Source organism: Elgaria multicarinata, chromosome 9 (assembly GCF_023053635.1).
Source record: "Elgaria multicarinata webbii isolate HBS135686 ecotype San Diego chromosome 9, rElgMul1.1.pri, whole genome shotgun sequence".
Classification (NCBI taxonomy): domain Eukaryota; kingdom Metazoa; phylum Chordata; class Lepidosauria; order Squamata; family Anguidae; genus Elgaria; species Elgaria multicarinata.
In genome coordinates, this window is record NC_086179.1 from 8,104,887 (window position 1) to 8,129,582 (window position 24,696).

The 24,696-nt window shown below is 44.2% G+C and overlaps 1 long non-coding RNA gene across 2 annotated transcripts in view; it reads left to right on the forward strand.

Moving 5' to 3' along the window:
• The first annotated feature begins 1,037 nt into the window (after positions 1–1,037).
• LOC134404099 (uncharacterized) overlaps positions 1,038–24,696 on the forward strand; it is a 160,388-nt gene continuing 136,729 nt past the window's right edge. The window contains exon 1 of one of the 2 annotated variants that reach the window (XR_010025846.1): positions 1,038–1,188. This is a non-coding gene — a long non-coding RNA (uncharacterized LOC134404099). Of the gene's footprint in view, positions 1,189–1,379; positions 1,530–24,696 lie in introns of those variants that run through there. The other variant, XR_010025845.1, reaches the window with a different exon arrangement.

Sequence of the window (24,696 nt, forward strand, 5' to 3'; positions counted from 1 at the left end):
TTATTTTGCTGTCCTTTAATAGAATGCAAAATCTGCCAGCTGCATTGGCTGCCTCCCTAACCCTGCCTCTCCAGCCCTGAAATTAATCCAGCTGGATAACAGAGGGCACCAAATTTCCTGCCTTTATGTGTCTGCATTAAAATAAAGCTATTGGCTGTGAGATGCAGTCTATAAAAATGACATTTAAAAAACAACAACACTCTACATCTCCCAGGTCCCATCTGCTGGGGGCTGTAATTTCTCTCCCCCTTTGCACTGACATAAACAAGTTTTTTTGTTTTTCTGCCACTGTCAGCACTGCAAAGACCTCTGATACAGCTGCAGAAGAGCAAAGCTGCATTTTCCTTATGCGTGAAGGCATCTTCTACCAAGTGCTCAGAGGCTGCGTTGAGAATCCTGCAATCTGAGCCCTGGCATTTTGATGATGCTAGGAAGCTTCGTTTGTTTGTTACTCCTTCTATTACTTCTGTCATTTTTTTTTAAAGTTACATTTACATTACGCAAAGAAGATAACAAAGACTCTCAAGCAATCAACTTTTCTTGTTTTGTTTTTTAAAGTTTGTTTTTGTTACTCTCTGGGAAGGCAGTGCTGCTGTAACAGGAATACATAGCAGCCCTCACCACATCCCCAAAGGAGCGCCCTTCTGTAGCAATACCCTTGTTGAGTGCAGTGGCATTGATGCTGGGTCCCAGTTCTTTCTTTTCGATAGAACAGCTGTGCAGGATTCATTGCTTTGCCCTTAGTGCTTTCCCCCACTCTCCTTTGGCCTCTCTTTCCCATAGCTTTAAAGCAAAATTTGGTGGCGACGGTGGACGGGGGCCGTCTGTTGCCAAAGGAAGGAAGCCCGTGTTGTGTCAATAAGGGTTCTGTGGCGTAGATGCTGTGGTTTGGGGGCTTTTTTTCTTCTTTTTCTTTTGGTTCGTCGCTGCTGCTGCTGCTGCTGCTGCAGAGTCACGTGGGAGTCCCCGAAGTTTCCATAGAGAGGCCTCTCGGCGTCACATGATGGCCACGATATAATGAAACAACATTGTAGCGAAGGAAGCATTGCTGGAGCGCAGGAGGACGGCGGCGCCGCTGGCTTGTGGCTCCGGGAGGGAAAGGATGGACGCGCAGAGCCATAAGAGAGCGCCACGGGAACTTCTCGGATGTGCCCGGAGGATCCGGTGTGGATTTTGGAAAGGCAAAAGGTGCCGGGGAAGGGGAGACAGACAGAGGGACCCCGGTTTTGACGCTCCGATCCCGCCTCTGCCCCCAGACCAAAGAGGAACTTTGAACCAGCCCTGCGTGGGAATTGCACCTGCTTGTTTCCAGCTTCACCGTGTTGCCATTTGGGGCGCGGGGTGGTGGTGGTGGGGAGGTGGGTGGGGAGAAGTGGCAAGGAAATTAGGTTCCCGGAAGATGTTCTAAATATTGCTGTTGGGTTTGTTCCTTTTTTGTTGGGTTGGTTCTCAAAGTGGGGCGATCGTCATTATTATTTTCCTTCCGCTTTGCTCTGGGGAGAAAAGGAACGCGCGTCTCCAGCACGGAGGTAAGTTTATTTATAGGGCTGTCGGGGAGCTCAAGAAGGATTTGGAGGAGGAGGAGGAGTGGGGGGAAACGGGGGGAGAGAAAAGTGATGCTTCTGCGCAAGCCGGGATGGCGCTTTATATTTTGCATTGTGGGGTGGAAATGATTCCTCCCCCCAAAAAAAGCTGGATTAAATCCCCCCCCCCCCATGGCTATTTTGCTGGCGCCGCTTTTCTACAGCGCGGGGGGGACCTTTGCGGAAAAGGACGAGCGAAGATGGCTTTTGCTGTTCCACGCGGGACGTTATCTTTTCGTTTCGTTTCCAAAGAGGCGATTGCGCCATGTTGAGGTCTCTCTAAAGGGTGGCTCCGGGCCCCATGGCCCCTCGGGTGCCGCGGCTCCTTCGGACTGCGTGTGCTTTTTTTCCCCCCGTCGATGTCCGCATTCCAGCTAATGTTGCGCAGATAAAATTCAAACTTGAGGTAAACAGAGGCGGAGGAGGAGGCAGAGGAGGAGGAGGAGCGGAAAGGAAAAGGGAGGTTGTTTCCATCTTTAGGTCCCACCTCCTCCCCGGCTCCCAGAGGGAAACATCTCCTGGCTCAAGAGCTGATGCGTCTTGCCCTACACCGCCTCTCCAAAATCCATCCGTCCACCTCTAGCGTCCTGCGCGTCTAAATGGGTGCCCTAGCACACCCTTAACTCCTTGGGGTTGCTCCTCTCCATCAAACGTGCAAAGGGAGGCTCTCATCATCATCATCATCATCATTATTATTATTATTCCAAACATGTGCCCCCTCCTCTCCCAAATGCTGTAACAGAGCCGGCCCTACCACTAGGCAGAGTGAAATCTAACGGATATCAGGAAAGGCCAGTAAATTGTTATTTAATTTATTATTATTGCCAGGGAGTGGTGGGGAGAAGCATTTGTGGGATTTTCTACTTCAGGTACAAAAATAACTTGGCTGCCCTTAGGTAGGTGCACCTTGACTTGGCCTGTGTGCGGAGGTGCGTCATGTGTCGTTATGCCTCCGGCAAGAAAACATCTCTGGCTGGCCCTGGCTGCAGCAACCGGGCATCAGGCAAAGTTGGGTTTTTTTACCCTTTGGAAAGCATAGCGTTTTGTTTTCATTAGTCACAGAACACCTCCCCAAGCAAAGGGGGTTGTTAGGAATTTTATTTATTGCATTTCTGCTCTGCCCAATAGCTGAAGCTCAATATACTGCCCAATAGCCAAATATTAGAACAATGTTGGTTGGCACACACCCCCAACCGACCCCCATATGTGGGAACACTGTCAGATATTTTAATAATCCTTAGCAGCTTAGTAGTAGTGTCTTAACGGTGTTCGCAGCACTTGCCACACATTATCTTGTTCATAATCCTTAAACAACCCTGTAAGGTAGGCCAGTTTTATTGTTTCCCTATTACAGTGATGGGATGGGAGGTGCTGAGGCCGAGAGGATTGCCTAAGGCTCCTCAGTGAGTTCCAGGTAGAACAGGCACTCAAAGCTGGGTCTTGCTGGCTCCTAGCAAGATCCCTTTGCTTCTATCACTTCTCCTGTTTTGCCTGATTCTCCCTTAACTAAGAAAATGGTGTGTGTGTGTGTACGTGATTAAGAGAAAGAACATGTGCGTGTTGCCATTATATTCCGCTTCTCCATCCTCACCCCACAGAAAAATCAGATTTAAGGTCTACTTCTTTAGTAAAGCTGTAGTAGTCGTAAGTGTGGAAGGAGCTGTTTCTTTGCAGTAGAGTGTTGGGGGATAAGGAGGCTCAGTCTGTAACGAGGCAGTAGAGGAGTGCTGATTGTTTTGCTAAATCACTCGGCAATGGGAAACAGGGCACCTGCAACTTTCATAATTGTGTAGAAGATGGGATTTAGTATCTACAGCGTCCTCCCTGCCTGACAAGCCGCAGTTGCTGGCCTCTTATCGGGCCTCTTCTGCCTCTAGTCACTGTAATGTTTTTGTATTTCCAGGCATATTGTTCTTGACATGCGAAGCATTGTAATAGCAGGGTGGAGGTTTATGGGAGTTTGGGTAAATGAGAGGTGGATGCGTCAGTGGTTAGACAGTGTTGACAGCTGACTGCGTATGTGGCTTGGCTCTGATGATGTTGGGGGGAAAGAGGAGAGTTAAATGATCGCAGGGATGTGGCAGGCGCACATGGAGTGTACAACTGTTTGGGGGGGGTTGGTGTGGTGGTTGTGGTGTGTCTCCTGCTGGGAGAACAGGCAGATGTTTTACCCACTAGCTCGCTTCAGGCTCCTGACATGAGCTAGAAGACATCCCCCCCTCTGGATTTCAGGATACTTATGGGTTGTCCAAAAGGCAGTGAATTAGTTAAGCGTGGGTGGAAAATGTTTTGGGAAGTGCTTGTGTGGAATAACACCGTAGATGTTAAAGCAAAGAAGGTTGTTTGTGTCTGTGCTCCTTGTCGGTGGTTTTCCCCAGGCTGCTTTGTCTTCCTTCGCAATTTCACTGTAGATTTTAGTTCAAAGCTCTGCCTGTACAAACATTTCGCTAATTAATTGATGCATGTTTCCCCCTGTGAGTGTTCTCTGGTGGCAGGGAACTCTTGCCTCCAGTGGCAGGAAGGGTTGGGTAGGTTTCAGAAGGAAGCAAAAGAAGTATAGAGCTTTTGTGTTTGTGTGTAATCAGACACAGAGAGAAAGCTATTGAGGAAATCATCTGTCAAAATGCTTAATTAAACAATCTAAAGATATATATATGCCTACAGTAGAAGCTATACACTACTCTTTCTCTCTCAGTAAATAAATAATAAATATTTGTACAAGCTTGCTGCTGGAACTGACAGTAGGTAATAGTATGTTATTTAAAACTATTGTAAATAAAATCGGGGAAGTACTCTACGGGTTTTGAATTATGAGGAAGTAAAGGAGGCTTTTCCATCATTTCCCTCCCACTAAAGAGAAGCAATCTGAATTTACTGTCTTCCCAAGCTGAGAGATCATATTTTATTTATTAAAACTATTTCTTTATTGATATTTTTGGTACTGAGTCCTACCATGGTTACCGTCCTAAAAGGGAGATGGGATGAATTTAGGATTTCATACACTGGACATTTAGAAGAGGAAAGAGCAGGACATAAAGATATGTTCATGGTATGTGACTGGGGTGCTTATGATGGGAAGCAGGAGTACACACTAGGTACATTCAAGCAATGGCAAAATTAACACTAAACTGGCCAAAGAAAGACTTATATTCTCTGGTAAGTTATGTGTTGTTGTTTTAAACAATGTGTCAATTGGATGGCATGTTGTTATTTGCTTCCAAATCCTGCATTCATTCACCAAAACATGTAAGCCCTCTCCCAACACACTCACACACACATTCTTCAGCTTGTTAAGCCAGATTCCAGCTGGACATCCGGAAAAACTTCCTGACTGTTAGAGCAGTATGACAATGGAATCAGTTACCTAGGGAGGTTGTGGGCTCTCCCACACTGGAGGCATTCAAGAGGCAGCTGGACAACCATCTGTCAGGGATGCTTTCGGGTGGATTCCTGCATTGAGCAGGGGGTTGGACTTGATGGCCTTGTAGGCCCCTTCCAACTCTGCTATTCTATGATTCTATGAAGCCTATGTTTGGGTCTATGTTGTGGTAAGGATAGTGGTTGCACGCATACTGTCTTAAAACTGACGGCCTTATACATGGGTAATAGTTGATTCTTCTAGACACAGAGTGACGCAGCATTGAGAGTGAAAGGGTCTGGGAGAGATTACGGGGCATTTGTTTTATGACTACAGGATTAGGTTAAATTGAGTGTTGGCTACAGGCTGATTTTGTGTGTGCGTCTGTAGGGGTGAGTGGGAGTTGCTGGAAATCAACTTCATATTGTGCACAGTTCATGGGAGTTGGTTGTGTATGAGACGCACCATATCCAGTATTACATTTTTAGCATACTACTACAGGCTCACAGGGTGGTTTGTGGCAAAACATAGAAAGTCGAGTCATGTGCATGATACAGCCTGCAAATAACAGGCTCACAATGGGCCGTGAGCCAATGGACACAGATTTTCTAGCAGTTAATATGCGTCCAGTAGTTGTGCGAAATGCATCTAAACGAGGGAAAGGAACTGGATGGTTGTTTGTGGCTTGTGTGTGTGTGTGTGGGGCTTTTATTGACCACAGGGGCATTTCCATAGAAGAGAGCCATAATTGGGTGATAGAATTGGAGGGTAAAGACTCAAGATCACTGAAGTGGATTTTAAAGCAGCTTGGTATATACTTACGTAAAGAACAGTGGGGGGTATTGATCTGCATTATTCTGTATAGCAGCAGTGTGTGGCTGTGCTGGATTAATTGATGTTGTATAAAATACCATGAACTTGTATGCATAGTGTTAGATGTATGTGTGATGGGTTTTGTGTTAGGAATATAGGGCTTATTGTGGAGGGATTTTATTTGGGAGTGCAGGGTTTTAATGGCAATGTGGGTTCATTATGATAACAGTGGAGAACCTAGAGTGGGGCTCACTGAATTTATAATTGGGATGAAATTGTGAGGGCTTCAACCTGCATTTAGTTGAAGATGTTATCCTTCTAGCTGGATGCCAGAAATGGAGGATGCAAAGCCAAGAAGCAGTGTTTGGGGGGGGGGGGGGGAACAGAGAGAATTAGGCACTTTGTGCGCATGTGTGAATTTGCACAGTGCAAACGTGCACAAACTCTCATAGCACATACATGCGTGTTGAAACATAATGTGTGTAGAGAGCTGCATTTCTAGTGTAGTTTTTCCAGTGCTTTTCTAGTCCAAGCATAGCAAGAGTTTGCCGTGAATAGGAATGCATTCACATTGTGCTGCCATGTGAAGATCTGTTTTTTGATAAGAGGGCGCACAGAGGTAGCTGACGCCATTTTGACAAAACCGTATCCGTGTGTTTGGATCTCCTAAATATTATGAAGATTAGCTAGCTAATACAGAACATGGGTCACTGATTACATGTCACCTTGTTCCAGGGCACCACTTTGTCAGCACAGCATCTTTGGGGCTGCTGCCATCATAAGCAAACAGGCTGAGAGTAAGGGACTGAATACTAGATCCCACATCATGTCCAGAAAATCTTCCGATATACAAGGAAGTATTATTCTCAAAAAAGAAAAGCGCTCTACACGTGTTCAGAGGAGCTATGCGCATAGGTTATTCTTATGTATGTTTTTAATTGTTCTCTTTGTTCTGCTCAGAATCACTCAGCCTGAGGTACCGTGTGTTTGCAAAACAGGCTGGCAGCCATGCATTGAAATTGTATTTAGTTATAAAGTGGTCAGTTTTATGTGGTGTTCCGTTTTGTGGGACGGCAGCATAATATTAGGCCAGAGAGAGTGGATGATGTGAAGAGATTTCTTTGCATGGATCTGTCTTGGCAGAAAGAAGGCCTATTTTGCGTGGCATTACAGTGAAGGGGGCTTCTTTGTGGCACTTTGAGAGTCGCTGGGATTGTGTTGAGCTTGAAGCATTTGTTTTGTCGAATAACATGGTGGTGTATAGATAGCCTACATAGCCTACAGTTCATCAATACGAAGCCAAAGAATGTTTCCCTGCACTTCTATTGGGCTGAAGGAGGCAGACGTGTTTTGTGGAGTCCAGAGATACGGTGGAAGTGTCTTGTGAAGCTAAAATATGTGGTGATAGATGAGCAGTTCTTTGGCAGGCTAAGGTCCTATATTAGGGCTCTATTATTATTATTATTATTATTATTATTATTATTATTATTATTATTTTATTTATTTATATAGCACCATCAGTGTACATAGTGCTGTACTTTGTGTGAAGCGTGTGCATGTACACACATGCTTGTGGGCCACTTCACACATTACCTGGTACGTGCATACACTTAATATGTAATGTGTGAATGTGACAAAAACGTGTTTGGAAACACGTGTATCACACACACACACACACCCTCCTCAGAGAGCCAAGATTGACGATTTCTTCCAGTTTGTGCTGAATGGCAAACCCGTTTGCTGTCATGTGTGGGACTTCGTTTTTTATCCCTGAGGCTCTTGTGGCCCGTAAGTGGCGGACTTCTTTTAAGAGGTGATTGTGTGTGAGAGAGAGAGAAAGAGAAGAGTCTTCAGCGTAGCTAAGAGACCCGTGTCAGGAGAGGTTCATGTGTGGATGAGAGAACCGTGTCTCTTTATGGCTGAGACCCGTGTTGTGTGGCGAGAGAACCGTGTCTCTTCCTCCGCGTGTATTTTGTTGGGTGGCCTCGGGAGTTTGTTTTGACAGCCGTGCTTTCCCCGCCCTCAGTCCCTGTGACGTAGTAAGCCCCTCCCTCCGCAGCCTCTTCAGCCAACAGGGACGCGGCTCCTGCTGGCTGCTGCCAAACAGCAGCTTCCGTCTCATCGTCCCTAACCCGGCCGGCGCCACCTCACTCTGACTGCAGCATCGCCAGAGGCGAGCCCGCCCCGCCAGCAAACTTAACCTCTTGCCCCGCCCCCTCCTCCTCCTCCGTGCGCGCGCGAGCCAATCGCCGCAGCCTTTGGCCACGCCCGCCATCCCTTTTCAGGGGCCCCCTCCCTCTCTCTCGCGCGCGTGTACTTATTGGCGTCTTCCCCTCAGTGCTCCTCTTTCTCCCCCCCCCCCACCTCCGGCCCCTTCCAGTGTTTGTTATGGTCCGGCCTCGTGCCGCCGGCTCATCTTGTCACGCGGCAGTGCCTCGCGCCGCCCTGTCCCCGCCTTTTCTCGCTCGCTCCCTCTTTCCTCATGCTCCCCCTCCCTTTGGAGTCCAGGCTTCTGATTGGCTGGAGGGAGAGACGTGCGTGTGGGGGAGACGTGTTTATGGCGTTTACCTCAGACATCCTGGTCCTTGAATGTTTTTATAAAGGCGGTTGCCAGTGGGAATGGCGATGATGCCTGCCCTTGAGTAGCTTATTATGAGGGATAAACAAACATTTAGTACCATCAGTGTATCCCTTTTGTCAAAATCACTTGACAAATGGATTGACACCCCCCAACACCCCCCCCCTCTTATTACATCCTGGCAGGGCTTCTTTCTTTTAAGAGTTGCATAACAGGCAGAAGTTCAACAGGCAAAGTTCACGCTGGGGGGAGCTACATTTGTCAAACTTCTGCCTGCCATCCAGCTGTTCAATGCCGCCCTATCAAGAAGACCATTTAATACAGATTAGGCCACCCTGGGCCCACACAAATCTTGAGGAAAACGTACTTTTCGCTTTCGTAACAGCAATGGACAATATGCCACAACGGGAGTAAAACCAAACCATTCTTGAATTCTTTCGGAAACTCATATCGCTGTGTATTAACATTCTTACGGCAAGAACAGCTTGTTACTTGCGTGAACAAATGAAGCTCAATTTACTAGAGCTGTAATTCAGTGTGGTTTCTAATGTGGTTTCTAATGAGCACTCGCTTGCCAGTAGGATCATAGAGCTGCCTTTGCATGATGATGATTAATTACATTTATATCCTGCCTTTCTTCCAAGGAGCCCAAAGTGGCATATGTGATCATATTCTCCATTTTATCCTCACAACAGCCCTGTGAGGTAGGTTAGGCTGAGTCAGTGACTGGCCCAACGTCACCCAATGAGCTTCATGGCAGAGTGGGGACTAGAAGCTCTAACCACTACACACTGGCTCCCTAGTCCACCTACTCCACACTGCTGCTTAATGCAGGTAATCTAGAGTGAGAGCATCCCCAATAGATGGTTATCCAGCCTCTACTTGATGACCTCCACTGAGGAAAGGCCCGTTCACCCCCTAGCTACTTGGTTCCCTTTTCAAACTACTCTTTCGACTAAGAAGTTTCTCATGCTACATAATGGGCCTGTTCAGACAACACGCTAAGCCATGGTTAGGCTGCTAACCCTTTTGCAGCAAATGGTTAGTGAGCATGTTTAAACTGTGGTTATGTAGCCACCATGGTTAGGAATGGTTCACACAATACACTAAGCCATAATATTTAGCTCAAAATGCTTAACCACCGTGGCTTAGCTTGTCATCTGAACAGGGTCAATGTTTCCCTAGTACCAACTACGGTTGCCAGCTGTTGATCAGCCCATGTTCCTTTGCATTTAATAACAGCTTAATCTACAGACTTTAGCATATGTTAATGCTTAACTCGATGCTGGGAAAAGCTTCACTTGTGGATTTCTGTAGATCAGGCTGCAATTAAAGGCACTGTAGCAGACAAGGCCATTATTATTATTATTATTATTATTATTAATAATAATAATAATAATTCCCAGTTGGCAATCGTAGAACCAAATTCCTGCTCAAGCCAGCTTGACCACCGGAATTCTTTCACCCTGATGTTCATGCATTAATCTAACTGGTCTGTAGCCTTAGTCCCATACTTGGCTAGGTTATAGACTCCCAGCCAGATTCCTTGCAGAAACCTCAGTAAATGCTTCAGAGGTTATAAAAACGAGCTTGCTGTACTGCTGAGATGGGCTTGATTATTTTCATTATACATTTTCCCCCTTGCTTTTTTTTTTTTTTAAAGCACAAAAATAGCTAACTGCAGGCTGGTGACTCATAAGAGGGAAACACACACACACACACACCTGTTCGGTACAAATTTCAGCACAGCAAGACAATGTGGCAGGTAGGCAGGCTGACTGCTACAAAGGAGGATACTAGGGCTTCCGGACCTTTCAATAATTGTATAGAGGAGGAAGTATTGTTCCATACAGCTTGTCATTTAGGGTTCAGAAGTGTTTTAAATGCCTAAATTCCATCTTCTATGTAGCTGTTGCAGCTGAAACAAGCTACAAATGCTTTTTCTTATGGTGCACCAGGAGGTTTAGAGCTATATTTTATTTATTTTATTTATTTATTTATTACATTTTTATACCGCCCAATAGCCGAAGCTCTCTGGGCGGTTCACAAAAATTAAAACCACAATAAAACACCCAACAGGTTAAAACACAATTACGACATACAATATAAAAAGCGCAACCAGGATAAAACCACACAGCAAAGTTGATATAAGATTAAAATACAGAGTTAAAACAGTAAAATTTAAATTTAAGTTAAAATTAAGTGTTAAAATACTGAGTGAATAAAAAGGTCTCCAGCTGGCGACGAAAGGAGTACAGTGTAGGCGCCAGGCGGACCTTTCTGGGGAGCTCATTCCACAGCCGGGGTGCCACAGCGGAGAAGGCCCTCCTCCTAGTAGCCACCTGCCTCACTTCCTTTGGCAGGGCCTCACGGAGAAGGGCCCCTGAGGATGACCTTAGGGTCTGGGCAGGTACATATGGGAGGAGGCGTTCCTTCAGATAACCTGGCCCCAAACCGTTTAGGGCTTTAAATGTCAATACCAGCACTTTGAATTGGGCCCGGACCTGGACTTGCAGCCAATGAAGCTGGAAAAGGACTGGCATAATGTGATCTCGACGGCCAGTCCCTGTTAATAACCTTGCTGCCCTATTTTGTACCAGCTGAAGCTTCCGGACCGTTTTCAAAGGCAGCCCCACGTATAATGCATTGCAGTAATCCAAGCGAGAGGTTATCAGAGCATGGATAACTGTAGCTAGGCTATCTCTGTCCAGATAAGGGCGTAGTTGGTATATCAACCTAAGCTGATAAAAGGTGCTCTTTCCCACTGAGTTCACCTGTGCCTCAAGTGACAGTTCTGGATCCAAGAGCACCCCCAAACTATATATCTCTTTAGCACCTGGTTAGTGTGGCCCCTGGACATATAGCTCTAAACCTCCTGGTGCAGCATAAGAAAAAGCATTTGTAGCTTGTTTCAGCTCTTTCTTTCCATCCTGTGGAGGGGCCATAACTCTGGTAGAGCCCTATTTCGCATGCAGGTTGCAGGTTCAGTTTCCAGGCAGAGTTAGGAAAGAACCATGCCTGAAACCCTAGAGAGCAAGTATTGTTGACACAGTACTGGACAAGTTGGACCAAGGTCTGACTCAATATGAGGCAGCTTCCTATGTTTCCTGGCCCTGTTATTGATAGCACACCTGAAATCCTGTTTGAGGAAGGAGACAGACAACAGGGTTAAGGAGGGACAGGTAGGAGAATTCATGAGTTCATGGCTGATGGTGGATTTATTTATTTTATTGTCATTTATAGATTTCTATTCCACCTTCTTAAAAAAAAAATTCTTACGTGGCAGCTCACCATAATATATAAAAGCAAACATAACAAGGAAAGGACAGTCATGTACAAATAATAAAACAGCACAGCTTTAAAATAAAACAAGTAACGGTACAATCCTATGCGTATATATTCATCTCTGTTCAGTTCAGTGGGACTGTATATGGATTGTAGTTTAAGTCAGTATATACAAACGGCCTTCCCAAGAAAAACGTTTTCAAATCACAAAGAAAGGAAGCTTGTCAGATTTCCTCAGGAAGGAAATTGCACAGTCTTGGTGCCACTGCAGAAAAGTCCCCGTCTTTTTGTATCTGGTCTCCAGATTGCAAGATGGCAACTGTAAGCTAGTAGCAGAGGAAGGGAGAAACCTAATGGATTCCAGGAAGAAATTTAGTATGAAGTGGTTCTGCTTTACATTTTTTTAACTTATATTTGTAGGCACCTAGCACGCTAACATTTGCAGCTATTTGTGGTCTGCCTAGTTGATTAAAAAATGGTGAGCGGATCAGGAAATGGTATTTTTGTATAAAATATATTTCTGTCGGTATAAAAATAATGCCCTTCTTGATAGCTTTTTAAAAATATTTCTACTGAATTGATGTCTCTACTAGATCTAACATAGGAAAATATTTCTTTTCTTTTTATAACAAAAAATTCTGTTCACCTTTCCAGTTAAAAAGATAGGGCTTCCTGTTATGCTGTTTTGAAGCACAGTCTGTACTGTACTGTTTTATGAAGCAGTTATAATCATGAATACACTTAAAAAGGCCTGTGACGAATAGTGATATTATGCCTTCTCTTTGTGAAAGTATGTAAATAATATCTATTAATCTCCTTATGCAAGAGATTCCTGTGGCTTCGTTTTGAAAGCTAATGACTTGCCAAGTTTTCGGATGTTTAGAAAACAAAGCATTTCTTTTTTTAAAACAAACAAACAAACGAAAGAATTCAAAAGACATTTGAAAAGGAAAAGGCTAATGCGCCATTAATCCTACGATAGAAACTATTTAGAATTTGTTCGCGTTTTAGTATTTGGTTGAGATTTTAACCCATCCCAAACTGAGTGGCCACATCAAAACAGCACTGAAACTAAATAAAAGGCCCATGACAATGTAAAATACAATGTTGAATTAAAAGCTTGACTTATTAATGTTTGCAGATCAAGCTGCTGGTCAAAGCTTGAATAACCACAGGGGGTAACACCCAAGCCAGTGTGGGGTAGTGGCTAGAGTGTTGGACTGGGAGTCGAGAGATCCAGGTTGTAGTTCCCACTCGGTCATAGAAGTTCACTGGGTGACCTTGGGCCAGTCACAGACTCTCAGCCCAACCTACCTATCAGAGTTCAGGACACGGAATAACGGGAAGCCAGATTCCGGCTGGCCATCAGGAAAAACTTCCTGACTGTTAGAGCAGTATGACAATGGAACCAGTTACCTAGGGAGGTTGTGGGCTCTCCCACACTAGAGGCCTTCAAGAGGCAGCTGGACAACTATCTGTCGGGGATGCTTTAAGGTGGATTCCTGCATTGAGCAGGGGGTTGAACTCGGTGGCCTTATAGGCCCCTTCCAACTCTACTCTTCTATGATTCTAATAAATAAATAATAAACATCTCAGGGAGCCCACTAGCTAGCCTCGATTCCCAGCTTTCAAATTTTAAAAAAGGAGTAAGTTTCTAGTCCTTGTAGGACCCAAGATATGAAGCAAAACATTCAGAGACATTATCAAAGCATTTTTTGAGAAACAATCGTTTTGTAAGACATCAGCCTGCTGCCACCTTTAAGTGTGTTTAGTCAATGAGTAAAGTCACAGCTATGATCAGCATTTGGCCATAAATGAAAACTTGTCTGCAGAAGGGACTTCCAGGTTCATTTTGAACTCCTCTATTTTGGTTTATCCTACTTGAATAATGGTTACTTTCCATAGAACACAATTGGGAAATCCAGAATTTTAATGAGGCTGTGATTGGGCAGTAGCAATCCAACCTCAAACAGTGGGTAGTAGGAATGACAGGAGATCATGTTCTTTCTGTTATTTCATGCAATAACAAAAAAAATCGCTTTTTAAAATTGTATTTGTTTAAAACACACATCTGCCAATGTAAATAAAGTCTGCCATTATATCCTTATTCTGTGTTTGGTCGTGGGTCACTTTGGTCACTGTGGCTGACTATGGGTTATATTAGCACTGTAAAGTAGTTGTTAGGGTTAAGGTCATAACAGTAGTGACATCACTGAAGTGTAATCCAGAGTTGTTGTCTAATCTGCTAGTCCTCCTCCTCTTCCTCCTCCTCCTTCCTGAAATGCAATTGGAAGGGGCTGTAAGTTTTTAATGAAAATGATACTTTCTTTCATTAAATACTTAATTCATTTAATTTCCTTCTGACCTCACTGTTTACAGTCCCCCCCACATCACTACCATATATACTTTTAATAATGTGCTGCTTTTAATGATGTATTAGTTTTGAATGTTTTAATTTATATGTATTTTGTGGCATTTGTGTTGTACCCCGCCTCAATCCGGGGGGGAGAGGCGCGTAACTATTATTATCATTATCATTATCATTATCATTATATAAATCTGAAAATTCCCACAATGCTCCATGCATCTGATGAAGTGAGCTATTGTCCACAAAATGCCATAATAAATTTGTTAGTCTTTAAGGTGCCACAAGACTCTTTGCTGTTAATAAAGTTTCTTTGAGTTTATCTTCATGGGAAAGATGGAGGTATACGGCTAAGGCATAGGAGAAGCAAGATGGTGTTTTTCAATCTTTGAATGTTTAATGAGAGTTATAAGAGTTGGTGTCAGTCTTTAATCTCTCTCCCTAGGGTATCTATCTTATATCCAAGTGGTGTACTTGATGCATTTTGTCTACTGCACATGCATGTAAATGAGCCACGCACAGGTGGCCACTTTACATGCTAGGGAGGTTTATTATGATCATAGTGTAAGGCAGTTATGCTTTCCTAATATAGAATTGTTTATTTTATTTTATTTATGTTTTGCCTTCTCTCCAGGTACTAAAGATCTCCCCATTTTTACCTTCATGACAATCCTGTGAGGTAGTTCATGTTGAGAGAGAGTGACTGGTCCAGATAATCCAGTGAGAAATGGGAGACATTTGATAGTCCTCCTCACATAGCAAAATGTCCTGGACCAGCCCTGGCCGTGCATGTGTGCGTCCTCTTTGTTATGTCTGAATGAGTGTGAGTCAGAGCTCTATCCGACGGGCGTTTTATTGCACACTCGTTACTGGGCACTCACGGAGTTTGTTCAGGTCCCTCACGTGACATTGTATGCCCTTCCGCCCCTTCTGGACTTCCTTACGTGACAAAAAAAACCCTAGTTAAGTCTGATGTATTTTTAAACTCGGAATTGCTACTCTCGCCTGCTGTGTGCGGGAGAAGCAGCACCATTAGAACAGCGGACTGAATAGGCCTCGTGCTCATTCTGTACTTCCTCTTTTGAAAAGGGGAAGTAACTGAGGAAGGAAAACACAGGCTGAGAAGCGAAGGTAGGGAGCGTGTTAATCCTGGGTGTGATGGAGCTTTCAGTCTGGGTCTCTTTCTTCAGTGTGTGTGTGTGTGTGCGAGAGAGAGAGACAGCATTTTGATATATGTTTGTTTTCTGTGTCTGTATGTTGTAAATGGTGTAGCTAGTGTTTGGAAGAAAGATTAGTCTTTTGCTGCCAGGAAAGCAATGAAGATGATTTCCACTAAAATATGTATTAAAAAGTGTTGGGTGTTTCCCCCCCATTATTATTGTACAATACTTAGTGTGTGTGTGTGTGTGTAATGTCATGTGTGAATTCAGTATTGGGGACAGAGTAGGGGGCCTGCTACAGATGGCTAGCCCTGGGGGCCATCATGGCCTTGATCCAGATTTGCTGCTGGCAAAGGCATAGCCACAGAGCTACCCCACACCTCCTTGAACCTGTCAGCTAAATGTCAGACAAAGCAAGGCAGCCTTTCTTAGAACTTACGATAGTCCGTATCTGCATTTCCTTGACTAGGTTGCATGGTGTACATTTCATATTGCATCCCAAATCAGGTTTCCCATTTTTTTAATGCTTTTAATAGCTGTGACACAAGCAGAAAATTCAGGTGAAGCTTTGCCTACCGTGCAGTAGTGCTAGCGTCCTGTAGCTATTAATGACACAAGAGCTCCCACCAGAAAAAAAAAAGTTTGCAACTGTAATCCACATCCACTGAGTCTTGCTACTACGCTTATATTTTTCAGTAGTAGCAAGGGTTGCCAGCTATTTTGTGCACAGAGGTGGCTTGTGTTCAACAGCTGCATGATAAGTTCAGCTTTTCCTTCCTCCATGAAGGTAACACGATTCAACAGTGAATTTCAGCTTCATCGAGCAGCTGTTGGAGACCCAGAACCTTGCTCTACAGTAAAATAAAAAATAAAGCTGAAGCTACACTACTCACTGCCTTGTCTTTTTGCAGAATTCACAAAGTGCAAGGAAGTAGGGCAAAGCACAGAGGCCTCATATGGGATAGCTGAGAACACAGCCTGTGACATCAGTAGGAGGGGAATTTACCTACTAGGAACGAAATGTTCTGCGTCTTCCTGTACAGTTTACACAGAAATAAAAGAAGAACAGGGTGTGGATACTCCCTTGGTAGAGAGAAACCACCAATGTGTGATGTGTGTTCCCTGGTGTTAGTGATTGTAGGGGGGGCCTTTAGTTTATTGCAAACTGAATAAGAAGGAAAGAAAAGTTTTGTGAAATCATGGGGATAAGAATAAAGAACAGCCTGCTTGATCAGACCAAGGCTCTGTCTAGCTTAGCATCCTGTTTCTCGAAGTGGTCAGACAGATGCCTTTGGAGAACCCATAAGCAGGGCACGGAGACCAATGTTGTCCCCCATGTTTGCCTGCAGCAACACATAGAGTTCGATTTCTTCTGAATCTGGAGGCCTTTAGCCAATCCCAGTGTTTCCTCCCATTTCTTGATCAGGCTGTGAATGCAGTCGCTTATGTAGACCTTTTGCGTCTCCCCCACATAAGCCGTATCAGTAGGCTTGGCACAGAACCACAGGGTTTGCAGAAGAACACAATTTTATTTTTTTACCAACCCCCCCCCCCCAAAAAAAAACCTTAAGTGAGAGTGAAGATTTAAAACAGCCCACTGAGGCTGGGTGTAAGCAGTGACCACAGAGTGCAAAGTGACTGTTGCAGGAGTGGAAGTGGGGGTGGCAGGGAAAAGAAAACCGGGTGAGAGGAGAAATGGAGTAGCTGGCATCCTGAACAGGAAGCACTCCACGCTGAAACATTTTGTTGCAGGTCTCATAGCAACACATTGATGGCATAAAAACATTTCATTCGTGTGTAGTTTGGCCCTTAACAATTTTCTGTAGCTGTTCAGAGTCTTTATGCTGAATATGTGGATGAAGCCCATTGTCTCAGACTAGTTTAAAAAAAAATCTTTAAAAAATAGATTATGTAAATAGTCCAATCTTCCTGGAATAGCTATAGCTGAGCAATAGGAGAAATTCCCATCACCGTAGTGGGCAGCACAGATGACACAGTCTTGAGTTTATGTATGCCGTGTCCTGTTGATGTATTGATAAATGGGCCTGGCCCAGGATTCAGTTGTAAACTGCATTACTGTGCAATCCTGCAAGCCCTCCTAGTGCAGTTCCAGGAAACTCACCAAGAAATTAACAATATGTGGATGCACAAGTAAAACCTAATACGTTAAATTAAATCATAACATCTGTTCTTAAAACAATTAAAACTTTAAATAAAATCAGCACAGCGCTGGCTTCATTGTGTTTGGCTCAAAATTATGGTCTTTTCAAAGCAATCTCAGCTCTACTCAAATGAAGAAGACTGAATTTTGATTAGAAATTCAGCGAGCAGGGAAGGAGGGATCTTTTTGTCAGGGCAAATAATAGTACTTGTGCCAAGACCAAACAAAATGATCAAATATGAAGATGAACAGGGCTCCTGCACCTTTAACACTTTTGTAGATTACAGGAGGGATGTTTTGCCTGTCATGTTCTCTCTCTCTGTGTGTGTGTGTGTGTGTGTGTATATATATATAGGGGGCGAAGGAACCCACCAGTATTTTCTCTTCTATGCCCTAATAAAAGGTACACAAGGCCTGTTCTGCTTTGTGGTTCTGGTGAGAAAAAGAGACTAGAGGTACTCCTATATCTTACACTGCTACTTGAGAAGCAGTCTGGATTGCTGGTTGTTTTGTTTTGTCTTCAGCTAATAAAGAGGCTTTCCCTCCTCTTTGGTTAAGTCAGACCTTGTTATCCATGTTTCTGTAACATCTGGTTTGACTGCTGCAATGTGCTGTATATGTGGCTGTCCTTGAAGATGACTCTGAAGCTTCAGCTGGTGCTGAATGCTGCTTTAAGCCTTGTTGTAAAGTGTGGACATATTCAGCTGTTCTGCGCCAGTTATATTAGTTGTGAATTTGCTTCCAGACTTAATTTTAACCTTTTAAAAGCCTTACATTGCCAGTAACTTTCATATCTTATGGCAGGGGAAGGCAATCTGGGCTACTGGATGTTTTGGCTTAGAATTCCCATTATCTAGTGCTGCTTATTATTACTATCATTATCATCGTCATCATCATAATCTTTTTCTCGCTCATAGCATTTTTTCTAGACAGACATGACAGGCTTTACCAAGTCACGCTATACTTTACTGACTCATTAACTTCCTGACTATTGAACATGTTTTGAGTATGACTTTTCTGGATGTTGTTGTTCATGTATTTTGGTAGGCCCAGTTTCTGAAGCTTTTCTGTATAGTTTTTTGATGTGTTGCTGGTGACTGATTTATTTATTTATTTATTTATTTATTTATCATATTTATACCCCGCTCCTCAGCCAAAAAAGGCTCTCAGAGCGGCTTACACTTAGCAAAAAAGACAGTCCCTGCCCTCAGGCTTACAGTCTAATAAAGACATGACACACAAGGAACAGGAGTTCAGGAGGGAGAGAGGGGGGCAGGGGGAGGAGAGAGAGAGAGAGTCCAACAGGAGCAGGCCATGATGTTTCTTCTGCCTGCTCCTGTCCCCTTGCTCTTTCTTCTTCCCCACAGGGCCAAGATGACAGTTTGCCCTGTGGGGGTGGGGGAAGTGTCCAACAGGAGCAGGCCATGATGTTTCTTCTGCCTGCTCCTGTCCCCTTGCTCTTTCTTCTTCCCCACAGGGCCAAGATGACAGTTTGCCCTGTGGGGGTGGGGGAAGAGTCCAACAGGAGCAGGCCATGATGTTTCTTCTGCCTGCTCCTGTCCCCTTGCTCTTTCTTCTTCCCCACAGGGCCAAGATGACAGTTTGCCCTGTGGAGGTGGGGGAAGTGTCCAACAGGAGCAGGCCATGATGTTTCTTCTGCCTGCTCCTGTCCCCTTGCTCTTTCTTCTTCCCCACAGGGCCAAGATGACAGTTTGCCCTGTGGGGGTGGGGGAAGAGTCCAACAGGAGCAGGCCATGATGTTTCTTCTGCCTGCTCCTGTCCCCTTGTTCTTTCTTCTTCCCCACAGGGCCAAGATGACAGTTTGCCCTGTGGGGGTGGGGGAAGAGTCCAACAGGAGCAGGCCATGATGTTTCTTCTGCCTGCTCCTGTCCCCTTGCTCTTTCTTCTTCCCCACAGGGCCAAGATGACAGTTTGCCCTGTGGGGGTGGGGGAAGAGTCCAACAGGAGCAGGCCATGATGTTTCTTCTGCCTGCTCCTGTCCCCTTGCTCTTTCTTCTTCCCCACAGGGCCAAGATGACAGTTTGCCCTGTGGGGGTGGGGGAAGAGTCCAACAGGAGCAGGCCATGATGTTTCTTCTGCTGTGACTAATAGAATAATTGTGACCTTTCCCTGTTGCCATAGTTCTTTAACTTCCATAGCCAGTGGTATATATTTTCCTCTCTTTTCCTCTTCCTTTTCTACATCATCATCATCATCATCATCATCATCATCATCATCTATTACATTTCTGTACTGCCCCATAGTCAAAGCTCTCTGGGCAGTTTACAAAGATTAAAAACATTAAAAACAATATGAAAGATTTAAAAATATAAAAACACACAACTATTCACAAAGACAACAGACATCTCAAAAGAACTTTCTCTGTTGTGGCACCCCGGCTGTGGAACAAGCTCCCCGGAGAGATCCGTCTGGTGCCTACACTGTATTCTTTTCGTCGCCAGCTGAAGACCTTTTTATTTTCTCAGTATTTTAACACCTAATTTAACTTAAATTTAAATTTTGCTGTTTTAATTCTGTATTTTAATCCTATATCAATTTCTGCTGTGTGGTTTTATCCTGGTTGTGCTTTTTATATTGTATTTTGTATTTGGGTTTTTAGATTGTTGATTGTTTTATTATGTTCCTCATGGTTTAAATTTTTGTGAACCGCCCAGAGAGCTTTGGCTATTGGGCGGTAGAAAAGCGTAATAAATAAAAAAATAAATCAGCCAAACAGTAAAACAAATTTGAGATCCATTAAAAATCACCACATGCTAACAAATGCCTGGGAAAAGAGAAAAGTCTTGACCAGATCATAGCAATGTTGGTGCCAGGTGGGTCTAATCACAGAGATCATCCCATAATTGGGGGGCCACTCTTCTGAGCCTCCTTTGGAGTAGGCACCCGGAAGAAGACCTTAGATGTTGATTGTAGTGTATGGGTAGGTTTGTGTGAGGAGATGCACTTGATCAGGTATTGCAGTCATGAGCTGTGTAAGTCTTTAGAGATTTAAACCATCACCTTGAATTGGGCTTGGAAACATACAAGCTGCTAATGTGAGCACGCTGATGAGGATTCTGGGCCAAAACACCTGGAAGCTGACAAGTTGTCTACTCCTACCATAAGGAGTTTTATCTGCCCATAGGTGCCCACTTGCCAGTTGAGGTCAAGTATGGAGGTGTTACCTGTGTCAACACTGGGGCCTGTTCAAACAGTTTGGAGTAGGACTGTTAACGGTGACTTCAGAACTGTGGAATCACCTTGGAGAAGAGTTGGCGAAAGCTACTTCTTTTGTTGACCAATCAAAAAGTTTATAGAAAAGTTAGAAATCCTGCTTCTCAAAGGGCATTTTGATATTGTTAGGACACAGGTTGCACCCTTGCAAGTCGGAGTCCTCTGAACTCGGAAGCTTCCACGTGTCCATTGCGCTGCTGGGCTGAAGCTGGCCGGGCAGAAAGAGCAGCGGAGGTGGTCGCTTCTGAAGCAGAGAGAAGGATGCTGAAATAGATTCAAGAAAGCTCATATCCTGCCTCTCTGGTCTCCTCACCTCCCTGCTCACCAGAGCATCCTCCTCCCACTCCTGAAGTCGATTTCCTGACCTCATAAGAACATAAGTGCTGTGGTCCACCTTAGTCCAGCGTTCTGTTCACACAATGGCCAACCAGCTGCCCATGGGAAACCCACAAGCAGGACCTGAGTGCATCAGCACCCTCCCACCCATTTTCCCCAGCAACTGATGGTCATAGGCCTACTGCCTCTGATGTTGGAGGTAGCATATAACCATCAGGACTCATAGCCATTGATAGCCTTCTCTTCCAGGAATTTGTCTCACCCCCCCTTTAAAAACCATCCAAATTGGTGGTCATCACTACATCTTGTAGTCAGTTCCATAGTAGAACCATGTGCTTGTGTGAAGAAGGTTCTTTCCATGCCGGATGGGAAAGTGTGGCAGAGTGGGGCGGATTTCTGCTTTCCCATCCTTGCTATCCTATAGCCCCTCAGACAATATCTAGGGAGCCAGAGGATTGCTCCTTCCGTGTTCGGTTCTGTTTTGAATGTGAGCCTTTCTAAATGGTTTCTGATGTAAAACCCTTGAAGTTAGGAAAAGCAGGGCGCATATTTTAATAAAATAATGAATAAATTGTATCTGGTCAATTTAGGACTGCCTCGTGTGGCGCAGAGCAGTAAAGCAGCAGTTTCTGCAGCCGAAACTCTCCCCATGGCCTGAGTTCGATCCCAGCGGAAGCTGGTTTCAGGCAGCCGGCTCGGGTCGACTCAGCCTTCCATCCTCCCGAGGTTGGTAAAATGAGTACCCAGTTAGTTGGGGGAAAGGTAATAACGGCTGGGGAAGGCAACGGCAAACCATCCCGCTATAAGGCCTGCCAAGAAAACGTCAGCGAAAACTGTTGTCCCTCCAAGAGTCAGTAATGACTCAGTGCTCGCACGAGAGGTTCCTTCTTGTCTTCTTCTTCTGGTCAATTTAGGGTCAAACCAGAATAGGAACATAGGAAGCTGCCTTATACCATTGATCCATCTACCTCAGTATTGTCTACATGGGCTGGCAGCAGCTCTCAGTCCTCCCTGGCCACCTTCCTGACTGGGTTTTTTTTTTTTGCATGCAAGGCATGTGTTCTGCCCCCTCCCCTGGTTCTATGTAGTGACATCATGAGTATTAGAACATTAGTTTTCTATTGCTTTATCGGTTGATGCCATTCAAGAGGATAACAGCTTAATAACATCCACTTGGAAACTGATAATTTGCAGAGAGTAGTTTTGTATTTTCAAAACATATCTAAATTAAATGGATCACGTTATGACAACTTAATGGAAAGAGAACAAGCAATCCTTTAATCTCTGCAGCAACTACGGTTAGTATAGGATAGTGGGATGAGTCATTTTAAAAGGAAAACACACACACACGTGTGCACACATGCACTCCCCCCCACCCCCCCAGAAATATTTTCCAGTTTGTGAGCCAGAAGACTGCTGGGACGCATCAGTTTATAGTAAATCTCAAGAAGAGATTTAATAACATTTGATGATAAGCTCGTTAAAAGCCAACATAGCCCAGCCGCCAAGTTTATTAGTCTAATGGCATCAAAAATTATCACAGAACAGGAAAATAAAATATTTTTTTGTAAGGCTCAGGCAGACTAAAGAATTGTATTAATAGTGCATTAGCCTAGGAACCAAAGTGTCCGTTCAGCTGTACCTGGAAGGAGACTCTGAGCATGAGGGGTTCCAGCCAAAGTCCCAATTCTATTTGGGCTTTGTTTGTGAAAGGTCCCAGTCTCCAGTCTATCCAGCAGATTTGTAGTATACATTTAAAGCAACAAATCTTACAGAGGCTGCGAGGGGGTGAATCTGGAGAGAAGGACCAGTCAAAATGGCTGGTATTTTATTCAGGCCAGCCAGTAGAGGAAATTGAGCCAAACTGTCAAGAGTGACAGTAAAAGTTCAGTAAAGTAAGATGAGATAGAGGCAGTGGTAGCTCCTAACTTTTTGGGCCCATGGACAGTTTTGGAAATTTGAGGAACGATCCTGGGTACAACCATAGAATAACTGCCATGGGTGGGCATGGATAGCTAATCTGCCCAGAGGATAAATAATCTGCCCAGAGGCATTCGTGGGAAATTAAGATGGCAGCGTCTAAAGCCTTCCACCTTGCTCTGAAGCAATCCCAGATGCCAGTACAAAAATATAAAAATAATCTTGCAATAAAAATTGGGAGAAGTAGTGTGTCCCAATGGGGGCACTAAAGAAGTTTGTCTGGGGGCACATTGGTGTGCGTGGGGACCATGTTGTCTACCCCTGGTTGAGAAAGAAAATCCGTAAGTGTCTACTTAGAAGTAAGACCTATTATCTTCAATGGGACTTACTCCCAGATGTGTGTTTAGAATTGCTGTCTAGGGCTGGATCCTAAACACATCTACCTGAGAGTAAGTCCTATAGAAATCAGTGGGACTTGCTTTTGAGTAGACATGCACAAGTTAAGCCAGCCATCTCAGATTCAACCCTCAACATGGGAGTAATACTTTATTTTAATTTTATTTATTGCATTTGTATGCTGCCCCATAGCCGAAGCTCTCTGGGCGGTTCACATAAGATAAAAACTTAAAAACAATCTACAAAAATTAAAAACCACAAAAACATGCAAAATGCACATACACTATAACAATTTTACAAACGATGAGCCAAAAAACAGACCCAGGCTCATTACATATTGCTAAACGCCTGGGAGAAGATAATAATGATTTACGCTGCAAAGAGAGATTGGGTGTGGAGACAACTGAACCACCAAATGTATATGTGAATGAAGGATGATGAATATAACACCTCTAAGTTAGATCTTTTGTATCTCTTTCAATACACTGTCTTTTAAGGAAATTGTTTTACATGTTCAGCTTCCAGGCAAAGTTGCCAGGCAAGCTATACCTGCTGAAAATCCTTCTTTTACACAGCTAGTAAAAGTGCAGGAGCCCAGATGCCTTTTGCATCTGACCACCCTTGTCATCAGGAGCAATCATCAGGTGCAATCCAGTTATCTACATATCCAGTTATCTATTTTGTTTTTATGTTTTTACCTTATGTGAACTGCCCAGAGAGCTTCGGCTATGGGGCAGTATACACAATACCTGATGGAACGCCTCTCCCGACGTGAATATACCTGGTCACTACGTTGAACATCTAAGGTCCTCCTCCGGGTGCCTACTCCGAGAGAGGCTCGGAGTGTGGCAACGAGGGACAGGGCCTTTTCAGTGGTGGCCCCCAGACTATGGAATGATCTCCCTGATGAGGCTTGACTGGCACCAACTCTGCTATCTTTCCGGCGCCAGGTTAAGACTTTCCTCCTTGCCCAGGCATATGGTGGCACATCTTAATCACCCACATATTTAGTTTTTAACGGCTTTTAATGCTTTATGTGTGTATGTTCTGTGTTTTAGAATTTTAAATTTTGTATACTCGTTTTTATCTTAATCTTTTAGATTTTCTGTAAACCGACCAGAGAGCCCTGGCTATGGGGGCGGTATATAAGTGTAAATAAATAAATAAATCTACATGGATGTGCAAAACGGGCAGCTGTCAGCGTCATCCAGGCCATAGATGGTTATATAGTTAACCTTGGATAATATATTTTGCTGGGGGAAAAAACCCCAAAAGGTCACAAGGCAAACAGTGGGTATCAATGCAGTTTCTCTTCCGTACACAATTGCATGATATATAAATATAAAGAATGGTAAAAGGTCATTGGTTTCCAGTATGAGTTTGTTTCCTGAGCAACTCTCTCTCTCTCTCTCTTTTTTTTTTTAAACAGAAAAAAAATCCTCAGAAAGAAAGCAAAACCTCACGCAGTTCTGTTTCCCCCCTTCCTTGCTGCAAAGAGTCTGCTTGG